Source organism: Euphorbia lathyris, chromosome 8, assembly GCF_963576675.1.
Source record: "Euphorbia lathyris chromosome 8, ddEupLath1.1, whole genome shotgun sequence".
NCBI lineage: Eukaryota > Viridiplantae > Streptophyta > Magnoliopsida > Malpighiales > Euphorbiaceae > Euphorbia > Euphorbia lathyris.
The window spans coordinates 25991781-26003915 of NC_088917.1; positions in this window are offsets into that span (position 1 = coordinate 25991781).

A 12135-nucleotide genomic window follows, 5' to 3' on the forward strand; every position below is an offset into this window, starting at 1 on the left:
GCAACCGGTAGGACATTGATAGACATCTATGGAGGTAAATTGGCCCTAAGGGTGCAGGACGAAGAGGTAACATTTAATGTTTACAAGTCTATGAAATTTCCTCAAGAGCGTTCCAAAAGCTGTAATTTTGTGGATGCACTAATAGACGAATGTATTGAGGAAGTTGACCTTAGCATAAGAAATGCCTCTTTAGAACTCGGTCTAGGTGGCGAGGAATGTGAAAACTCGAATGAACCATTCGAAGACCTCCCACCTGAAAAATGTTATTGGGTCAAGGGTCGAAAAGAGGACCTTGATCGTGAGATCAAACCTAAACCCAAAACCTCACTAGAGGAGCCTCCAGAATTGGAGCTTAAGCCCTTGCCCAACAATCTGAAATATGTTTTTCTTCAACCTCCCACAGATTTACCCGTTATTATTTCTTCTTTATTGACAGTTGAACAGGAAGAAAGATTGGTAGAGTTGCTGAAGCAACATAAAGGGGCCTTTGGATGGTCAATCCACGACATCAAATGCATCGACCCCAAAATCTGCACGCATAGGATTTTCCTTGAGGAAGAGATTAAGCCATCTGCCCAACCTCAACGACGGCTCAATCCTAACATGAAAGAGGTGGTAAAAGCCGAGGTTATAAAACTCCTCGACACAGGTATCATCTTTCCAATTTTTGACAGCCAATGGGTAAGCCCGGTTCAATGCGTGCCCAAAAAAAGAGGAACAACAGTAATGGAAAATGAAAAAGGAGAATTAATCCCAACTAGAAAGGTTACGGGTTGGCGTGTATGTATAGATTATAGGAAATTGAACGAGGCCACCCGTAAAGACCACTTTCCCTTACCATTTATTGATCAAATGTTGGAACGATTGGCAGGGCATGAATTTTTCTATACTTTAGATGGGCTATCCGGTTATATGCAAATTCCTGTGGACCCTTTGGACCAAGAGAAAACCACATTCACTTGTCCCTATGGAACTTTCGCATATAGGCGGATGCCTTTCGGATTATGTAATGCCCCTGCCACATTCCAACGCTGTACGATGGCTATGTTTTCTGACATTGTCGAAGAGTTCCTAGAAATTTTCATGGATGATTTTAATGTTGTAGGACCTACTTTTGATCAATGTCTTGAAAACTTGGACCGAGTCTTAGAACGTTGTGAAGACAAGAACTTGGCACTCAATTGGGAAAAGTGCCAGTTTATGGTCCAAAACTGCATAGTGCTAGGACACAAGGTGTCGGGAAAGGGGATCGAGGTCGATCCGGCAAAAATTGAGGTGATTGAAAAACTGCCTCCTCCTACCAGTGTAAAATTGGTTAGGAGCTTTTTAGGACATGCGGGGTTTTATAGACGGTTCATAAAGGATTTTTCAAAAATCACTAAACCCCTCACTCAATTATTGCTGAAAGATGATGATTTTAATTTCAATGAAGAATGTATGTCTGCATTTAAATTATTGAAAAAGAAATTAATCGAAGCACCTATCATGGTAAGCCCGGATTGGTCCCTTCCCTTTAAATTGATGTGCGATGCCAGCGATTTAGCTGTAGGAGCCTGACTTGGGCAGAGGGTAGATAAACTTTTTCGCCCAATCTTCTATGCTAGCAAAACCTTAAATGATGCACATCAGAATTACTCAATAACTGAAAAGGAATTGCTAGCCGTGGTTTTTGCCTTTGACAAATTTAGATCTTATTTGGTGCTATCTAAGGTAATTGTTTTTACTGACCATGCAGCTTTAAGATATTTGATGAGCAAGCAAGATGCAAAACCTAGGCTGATCCGTTGGATCTTACTACTCCAAGAATTTGACATCGAGATCAGAGATAAGAAAGGGGTGGAAAACGTGATAGCATACCACCTATCCAGGTTAGAGTCAGATCAGCAATCCTTAGAACATGAGACAATCAAAGAGGTATCCCCGGACGAAACATTAAATTCGGTACGAACTCTCCCCTGGTTTGCAGATATCGCGAACTACAAAGTCGGTAACATTCTTCCCCCTAATTTAGATGCAAGCAAAAAACGTAAGTTTATGTTTGAGAACAAACAATATTTTTGGGAAGAACCATATTTGTTTCGATTCTGCACTGATGGCATAATTAGGAGATGTATACCTGAAGAGGAGGTAGATTCAGTGATTAATATGTGTCATTCTAGGGAACCAGGTGGCCACTTCGGGCCAGATAGGACAGTGGCAAAAATCCTCCAAAGTGGGTTTTGGTGGCCACAAATGCATAATGATGTTAGTAACTATATTAAATACTGTGATGCATGTCAGAGAGTAGGGAATATCTCTAGGAGGAACGAGATGCTTCAACAGGGCATACTCGTGTGTGAGCCATTTGATGTTTGGGGCATAGATTTTATGGGACCCTTCCCCATGTCACACAACAACCAATACATTCTTGTGGCGGTTGACTATGTTTCCAAATGGGTAGAAGCAGAAGATCTACCTACAAATGATGCTCGAATGGTGATGAAATTTGTGAAAAAGAATATTTTTACCAGATTCGGCAACCCCCGGACCATCATCAGTGATGGGGGGGTCCCATTTCTGCAATAGACAATTTGACATGTTGCTCCAAAAGTATGGCGTAGCTCATAGGGTTGCAACACCCTACCACCCTCAAACGAGTGGTCAGGTAGAAGTGTCGAATAGAGAACTGAAACGTATTCTTGAGAAAACAGTAGGGAATGCTAGAAAAGACTGGAGCCTTAAGCTGGATGATGCTCTTTGGGCATACCGGACAGCTTTTAAGACTCCCATAGGAATGTCCCCCTATCGTTTAGTTTTCGGAAAATCTTGTCACCTACCTGTTGAATTAGAACATAAGGCATACTGGGCACTGATATCTAAATTTTGACCCTAAGCTTTCAGGTGAACTACGGTTAACTCAGTTGCACAAACTGGATGAGCTCCGGTACAATTCCTACGAGAACGCCAAGCTATACAAAGAGCGGACCAAAAGGGTGCATGATAGGAAAGTACAAAATAAAACCTTTCAAATAGGTATGGGCCATTCTTAGTCATCAACGTGCACCCCTACCAAATGGTTGAAATCGAGGGGAAGGATGGGATCACCCAGAAAGTAAACGGGCACCGCCTTAAGATTTATCTTGGCAAAGATAATTCGGAAGTGCAAGTTCTGTGCCTGCAGACAACTACATACCCCCCGACCGATCAGTAAGTTGTCTTCTCCACCCTAACTTCTTTCACTTGCGCTTAGTGTCTTATATGCAATGTTGGAACTTATTGCACATTTTTAGTGTGAGGAGGAGGGGTAGACAAACTTACAAAAATTTGTATAATTTTTAAATTTTTGTTGCGTCGTGTCTAGCTTAGTTAAACGCTTTCGGGTTTTATCTATGTTTTCGCATGTTTAGGACCTAAAACCGTGGACCTCCTTCGAATCTAAACTTCGTTATTTGTCCTTGAGGGCTGAGAACCGAATCTAAGATTGCATGACAACTAGTTTAGGTGTAGGACACAATCCTTGTATCTGTAAAAGCATGAGCTAAAGTTTGCATTTAGACCCTACTTTTGAAGAAATGCTAAAATCATTACTTAGGTAGATAACTTAAGAATTGAAGGCATGTGATGTTAAACTTGAGTTTGGGGGAGAACTAGTAAGCACAAAATTGAAACCCAAGAACTGTGAGTTGAATTTGAGCCCAAGAGCGAACATCAAAAAGCTCTTTTTCTTGACATTTTTGTGTGAATGCTTTGACTTGTGGAAAGATTACAGATTTTGCACCTAATACTGAGTTGAGCCTACATGCAATGATTTGAGATGGTAAACGATGAATCAGCCTCACTAGAATTAACCCTTTTCTTTACCTTATTTTCTCTTTTTCATCCACTCTACGAAGCCCCTTTGAGCCTGTATTTTTGTAGTTTGTAGATTTTTCTTTCGTTCTAACCCAATTTTTGCAGACCATCACTTGGTTTGTTACTTAACCCGAGTTTTTGCAAGACTCACATTGAGCCTTTGTTTTCTTCTAGCGCTTCATCTTTGTTTATGGCATCATAGTAGAAAGTCAAAAGGCTAAGAAGTGAATGAGCATTACTATCCAAAAAGAAAAAGAAAAAGCAGAAAAAGAAAAGAAAAGAGACGAACAAAAGAAGGAGAACTCTATCTCCCAGTTCTTAAAATCAGAACGTCTCAGAAAAAAAATATATGTAAATAAAAAGATCAATCACTTCACAATTTGCTAAAACCATTTTAAACTTTGTTTTTCTAGCGCTAGAACTCCTAACCCTTATTGTACCTTTAACCCTCTAACCACATTACAACCTAAATTCGAGGTTGTTTTTGATATCATCGGAGTCATATAGCATAGTAGAGGAACTCGGATGAACGTGCAAAATCAACATAATCTTAAGCAAGAACATAAGCCGAGAGTAAACACTTTAGCCACCAAAATTGTGTGAAATGAGTGAACTACCTATGGTGAGGTGTTTTACTTAGCTATCCCCTTAAGCTCGTTTAATTGAACATGTGTCCTTTTTCTTAAAACATATGACCTATGATAATCGAAATGCGGCTTTTGGATATCGTGTCTCTACTTTGTATTTCCGAATGCATGTGATTACATATGCTCGAAATTGTGTCAAGCACCTAATCAAACCGGGAGGTTTTCTAACTTGCTTGTGATTGCGGGTTTAGTTTTTTAGTTTACTTGGGGACAAGTAAAGTTTTAAGTGCGAGGAGGTTTGATAGGGGTCAAAAACCCCTATCTTTGGGTACGGTTTTAGGACGGTTTTTAGTGTTATTTCATGAATAAGCGAGCAATTCTCGCATTTATATGCTTTTGTGTGAGTTAGTTAGGAATTGGAAATTTTTTATTAACTTTTCGTTGTTTAGGCTCGTTTTCTGATCATTTTAGGCAAATAAGGCCAAAATGGCATGTATGTTATAATTCCGTTATCTTTTATAGCTAATTGATCCGCCAAAAGTCGCACCAAACGGAGCGTTTGCTCAAAATGAGTGATTGGCGGGTCAATTTAACCTTGAGACTAATGCTATTTGGAGTTTTCATGCATGCGCAGGGATAAGTTCGGGCAAAAATTACATCATGGGACATCGAGCAACCGTGCAGAAGCGTGCAGGGCAAAACCGCTCGTCGGACTGGCCTTTTTAGGCCAGCTCGCCGAGCAGCGCGCCCTGCTCGGCGAGCTGACCTGCGGGAATTGGTCAAAAATATCAGTTTTGCCCCCATGACTCCACGACCGGTCCCACGACTTCCCACCTACATAAGGACACGAAATAGGTCAAAAGGAGGGCCCAAGCCACATCTATAAATAGAACTTTTCCATTGTAAATAAGATATCTTTCATTATTGTAATTTACTTTAGCTTTTCCCCCTTGAGAAATCCTCTCCACCTCTTCCATCTTCTCCAACCTCCATTGAAGAAGCTCCGGAGCTCCGCATCTCCACCGAGGATTATTCAAGGTCCGTCCTTATTTTAGCTCTTATTTTGTTCTATGATTATTTGTTTAATCTTTGTCTTACGCTTTATTCAATTGGTTTAACTCATTCAAAAGCCCCAAAATCTAGTAGGCACATATTGTGAGCTGAATCTGACCTAGTCATAGCCTAGGAGATTGACGACCTCTTAGTTGATTAAGCCCAAATTGCTGAGCCTTAGACCTAGTTTCGGCCTTACAAGGGAATCACGCACTAGGAACTTCAGGAGGGTAAGTAGGGTTAATCGCCTTGAATACAAGTGACTTAGATTAGGTTTTTAATCAATAGACCTAATAACCTAACTTCATTATTATCGTTCATACCATGTTCCTTCGGGTAATTGCATTACTGAAAGATCACCTAGGAGTAGTATAACTTAATTAGGAGTAGTTTAACTTAATTAAGCGTAGAATAACTTAGTTAGAATTAGTATAATTTAGCTAGGAGTAGCGTAATTCAACCTAGGAGTAGATTAACTTAAACAAACAAACTCAAAACCCACAAAGCCTAGATAACACCTGAGACCAAGTAGCTCGATACTTGTGGTAAATAAATCCTGTGGATTCGATACCTGGACTTTCCAGATTTATTTGATAACGACGGGGTACACTTATCCCTTAGTGAGCCTTCTTACGGAAGGCGCATCAATTACCACAAGAAGCAATGGAAGTAGTTGACAAGAAGCTTGAGGATTTCAGAAAAACCTTAGTGAGGGAGCAACTAAGGGTGTTTGTGGAAGAGATAAGATCATCAATGGAAGGATTCCAAATAGGGATAAAAAATATTTCCAACAACCCATGAGAGGTCATCAAAGGAGAAATGAGGAGATTCTGATTCTTCACCCCCCAACAACAACTATCACCACCATAGTCACCTCCACCAAGGAGGAATCCGGTGCCACCAAACCCATATCAAAGGGGCCCAAGAACTTATAAGGTAAAAGAGCCAACTTTGTATTAGTGCATAATGAAGAGAGTGATAATGATGGGTATGATGATGTCGGGAATGTTGAGCATGTTGGTTATAATGATAATAGAAATATTAAGTTGGTTGGGAGAAATCCCTATGGTGGTGTTGATTGTGCTAGGGATGTACATGTGGGTAATTTTGATAGGGGTGATACTTTTAAACTGAAAGTCAATTTGCCTTCATTTGTGGGTGAATTAGACATTTAGGGGTTTTTAGATTGGTTATCAAAGCTAGAATGGTTCTATGAGTATATAAGTATTCTGAAATAGTGGAAGGTTTGGTTAGTTACTTATCGGTTGAAGGGAGGTGCTTCAGTTTGGTGGGACGAATTGAGGAAGGAGAGAAGAATGGATGCTAAGGAGCTGATTCGATCTTGGCTTCATATGAAGGCTTCCATTAGGAGTAAGGCATCAACCAAGGATGTGAGGCCATTTAAGTGGAGCACCACTGCCTCCTAGGGAAAACAACCCTACTAAGTCGACACCTTTTAAATGATTCTAATATAAGGAAACGGGTCATCACTCAAATGAATGTCCAAAAAGGCGAAGTACCAATGTTGTTGAGTGATACGAGGATGATTATGATGATGATGATAAGGTTTATTATGAGCTTATTTGTAAGGAGGATGATGGGGAATTTGATGAAGCCCATGTTGTGCACGTAGTGAGGAGGTTGTTAATATCCAATTAGGTTGAGGCGTACCAAAGGCATCAATTATTTCAAACTCGTTGCTTGGTGCAAGGAAAGAGATGCAATGTGATCATTGATCTGTAGTAAAGAGAATATAATTAGCAATGCCTGTTGTCTCCTGAATGGACTCTAGCAAGTGTACTAGATACAAGTAATGAAGTGATAAGTCAAGTATCGTATCCACAGGGATTGAGGACCAAAGTTTATGAGGAATACTTTGTAGAACAGGGTGTTCGTAGTGTGTGTATTCTTTAAATTGAGAGATGTTGTTTGAACAGTAACAGAGTCAATGATTTAGTTGATTAAAAGAAGTATTTAATGATGGTAAAAGGCAGAACAGGTCAAGCACAGCGGAACTGGTTACTTTCAGTCTCTAAACACCCTATTTATTCATGAATGACGTAAAGTGAAGTCAAGGTCTCTACTTTAATGCTCACTTAAGTCAACTCTCGTGTGTTCTTAAGATTCTAAGACGTACTACAACCTTAAACGTCCCTAAAGTTGGTTCTTTCTTGCATTACGATCGAAACAACATTTCTATTAAGAAGACCCTTGATACAACCTCCTGACATCTCTGTTTCGGGGTTGAATGCTTGACAAATAGTTCCATGAAGATGAAAGCAGTTTCCTATCATGCATCTAACACTAACATACATGCCTTAAGCAATGGAGTTAAAGATTCATCAAGCACAACATAATATATCACCATTCATTCATAAATAAGATAATAGAAGACTTACATAACCGGCCCTAACTGGCCAAACCCATTCAAAATGACTACTCACTCATGGTATAGAGTGAACAGCCTGAGCTAGTTCCACAAACCTCCATTGATGGAGCCATCTTTCTTAGAGAGCTTTCCTCTCTTCAAGAAGCCCAAAATTCTAGTTAAACTATTATCCCAAGTCAAAACCATTCAAAATGACTACTCACTCATGGTATAGAGTGAACAGCCTGAGCTAGTTCCACAAACCTCCATTGATGGAGCCATCTTCCTTAGAGAGCTTTCCTCTCTTCAAGAAGCCCAAAATTCTAGTTAAACTATTATCCCAAGTCAAAAGGTGTACCGCTCTCCTTCCGTCCACTACGTCTATATATAGGAAGAAATATGAGCCGTACCACCAAATATTACAAAAAGATTGTTTTTCTACAGCTAATGATACTAGGAAATGATTAATTCTAATTTGACCCTTGAACACTCAAGGGGGTGATCCATCTTGTCATCATGTTGCTTTCTACCTTTCCTTCACCTGCTGCCACTGCCACGCCACTCCTGCCACTTGTCCAGTCGCTATCCGTCATCAGGTACGCAGCGGAGATCCGCTGGATCAAAAGTTGCTCTTCTCCTCAAGGTTCGTTGCAAAACAGGCTGTGTGGTATCCCTTTGACTTAATCAATACAAATCTGCATAAAACACTTATAAGTTCTCTTTATTTAGGAACATTTCGCCTAAAACACTCACAAATTGTTATTAACATGCTGTTTAATTGTAGTCATATTCAAGCCTAACAAATACCCCCAAATAAAATCCTTACTTGTCCTCAAGTAAACAAAAAGATAAGAACATCACAAGGGATTAGGTATGAATAATGGAAGAATATTTATAGAACAAAGATGAACAGAAACAGAAAGAATTTACGACAGAAGACTTTTTGAGCAGATCATGATTGCTAATGAGGTTTTTTCGCTAGAGTTAAAAATTTTATCCCTTTCTTATGAAATTGCTCAAAGCTTCAAATTGAACCTCAATCATCATTTAAACCACCTGAATTGCTCCAAGCCTCACTAAGTTCAGGAGGATTCACTCACTCTCAAATGGCCTTTGTTGCCATAAAGGGAAGGGATCATCACTCCTCAGCTTAGTACAATCATCGTTAGGTTATGATATTGCTTATCGGCCCTATCTCGATGGATCAAAAGTTTTCCAAACATAGTCTAAAGGTCTTACACATAGGTTGTAACGTTAAGCTAAGGCCAGGGTATGGAAAAGAATGTCTATTTAGTGTAAGAATTATGTCCACATGCCAAGCGACTCAACTTAATTACATTTTAAACATTTAGTGAACTTGTTTCACTTTATTACTCTGCACAGTTTGTTTTACAACATTGCCCAAGCTAAACTTCAGACACACAAGAGACAACCAATTCAAACATTTCATTTCAGGCTCAAGATATGAACATATGTTCTGAGCATACAACAAAACTTCACTCAATCATCATTCCTCAGATGTCACCATTTCAACAAATTTATTTTTATCCACCCAGAATTTCTTAAAAATTGTAATTTTCCTTAATTCACGCAGCTTGTTCTGAGGCATGAGACAAATTCAAGGTATTTTGGGATTTCAGTGAAGGGAATTGGTTCCATTACGTAGTGTACAAGAAAGAATAGGCTAAGGCTCAAGTTGGATATCCTAAAAATGTGGGTGCAAAGCACGGGTAGGCTTTTTGTGGAGTGAAATTGGGATCTAAATGCCTTTTTCCTCCTATGTTCTTCCACAATTTTACCATTTTGACTAGGCAACCAAAGCAATACCTACCTAAGAACAATATGCACTACCCCTCTGATGAAGAAACAATGCATTTGCATGCTAATGTAGGCTCAAGTTCTCACATTTTAGGGCTTTTGCATTGGAGCAGGAGATTCTTTAAGTGAAGATTGAGTTAAAACTTAAAAAAATTTAGAACTTCTTGATTTGGGAGTTTAAATAATTACACAAAGCTATTACCTCAAATCACAATCACAAAAGCATAAACAGCTAGGAATAAGACAAGAGAATAAGATAGTTACAAGAAAACAAATAACGGACAAATTGCTTAAAGCGGACGTCGAGATTTATTAGAGGGTATTTGCTAAACATATCAGTCTATAACAGCAGCATGTTTCATCTTTTTATCATGTTATGCACAAAAAAATTTGCAGTTTAAACGCATGCATCCCACCCCCAAATAAAAATCAACATTGTCCCCAATGTTACACTAAAAACAGGAGAAAAACAAAAATCATAACATGATCGCATTGGAGTGTAACAATAAATGCAAAGAAGGGTTATAAGTGTTACCAGATGCTTAGATAGCGACAAGTGTGAAGGTTTAGACAAGTGGGGAATGAGAGGACTCAACCTCTCGATCCTTAGCAGGAGCAGTACCATCCCCTTTCGAGGAGGTAGCGGCATGTGTTTCAGGGGAAGCAGATTTCGCTCTTACCGGACTTTTGACCGAGGCACCCGAAGGACTTTCCCACCCATGCTCTTCTACAGAGAGGTGCTTCAGCATATCCACCTCACTTTGTAGAATATCAGTTTTATGCTCAAGGGCATGGATCTGGTCTCGGTTAGCTACATTTTGCGCAAATAGGGCATTGAACTTACAGACAATATCATCATTGGTGAGCTTTGCACATTTCATGTAAAAGGCTAGGTCTTTTTCATGCTCAACTTGCTCAGACTCAGAGGAGACAGAGACAGTAGGTTCACTCTTTCTCTTTCGGCTTTCGACTCTCCTTGATTCAACAAAGTCTGCCATCTAGACCCACTTCCCATTCACCATTTTCCCAAACAACATGCTCTGTAAGCTCCTTAAATCAATCTGGTCAGGGTGGTTCATAACAGTGAGCCGGGTGCGGTCCTCAGGCTTAAAAACTCCAATCTCGGCTGCAATCCGAGTCACGATACTCCCACAGCAAATGACCGAGGAATTCTTCTTTCCAAAGTTGGCAATGTACTCCCCAAACCAATAGCCTAGATTCATTCTGGGCCCGGTTGTCATACTCCACAAAGCCGTAAGGTCGGCATGGGGAATAGTGGCCTGGTTTTCGCGGGCAAAGATGGTGCCAGAGACCAGTTTATGGAGGTACCAAACGGCATAGTCATCAATATTCGACGCCTTGGAAACACTACCGTCATACCTCGGCTGGTTCAAAATAGATTGCCAGAAAGCTTATGGGTCAAATACATCAGGGGTTTGAGTGAACGCCTCCTTGTAACTTTCCGACTCAAGGTCATCGTCATCCGTGGCACCCAATAGACTGTTGAACATGTTCAATGAAGGCCGCTGGGTGTGAGTCATTAGCCTGAAACTAAACTTTCCTTCCTCGTTCGGGTCTGTAATCTCGGGATGGTGCTTAAACGTAGCCAGGAATTCCAACGTGAGTTCTTTATAGGTCGGCTCCGTTATTTCAAAGAAACAGCCGAAATGGCCTGCCTCCATGAGTCTCCGCACACGCACGTCAAGTTTGAGCTTCTTCAAGGTCTCCCAGCAAACTGTTCTCACAAGCCCGAATTCAAGTTGCGCAAGTTCCTCGTAGTATGTCTACACTGCTGCATCTTTGAACTGAGACAGTTTTTTCACCAATTTTTCGTCCGGAATGAAAGCAACTGTGCTTGTTCCCGTCATTTTGCCCTTAGCTTTTTCTTTCTTCGTTGATCCTTCGATTTTTACCTGCTTGCCAGATCCCCGAGTTCTCATCCTGCGCTCAAGCCTAAATAGGGTTTCCCAATGATAAAGAGCGCAGAGCATGTGGTGAATCGTAAAATAAAAGTGTGAAAATAATACAAGTCGAACGAGGGGCCGTATTTTTGGTTGGTCTCCTTAAGTAGGGAGAGGAATGAAACTTCTTGTTGCTAACCCGCCTTTATGAGAGCGGTCCAAAGGACGCCACCTGGACAAGTGGTTGGCAAAAGGCGCGTTTCTCTGTAGAGACCCTAGGGCGACGAACGGTCACGCTTCAAAATTTGAATTTATGACTCCCCTATCCGTTGGATTGTATCGAGGAAAGGAGAGCATGTGAAAGAAGTACCTAGTGACCTATGATGAGACACTTCACGTTTTCAGACTTTTAGTTCGCCTCCCAGTTTCCAAGGATAGCCTTTCCACAAAAAGGTAAATCATCCCCCCTATTTGAACAGGTAAAAACGTAAAACTTAACCCTTGTGGAAAGGTGTAAGTTTTACATCTTTGCTTGCGCCGGAGACACATAATACGGACCATTGCACGACACAAAATG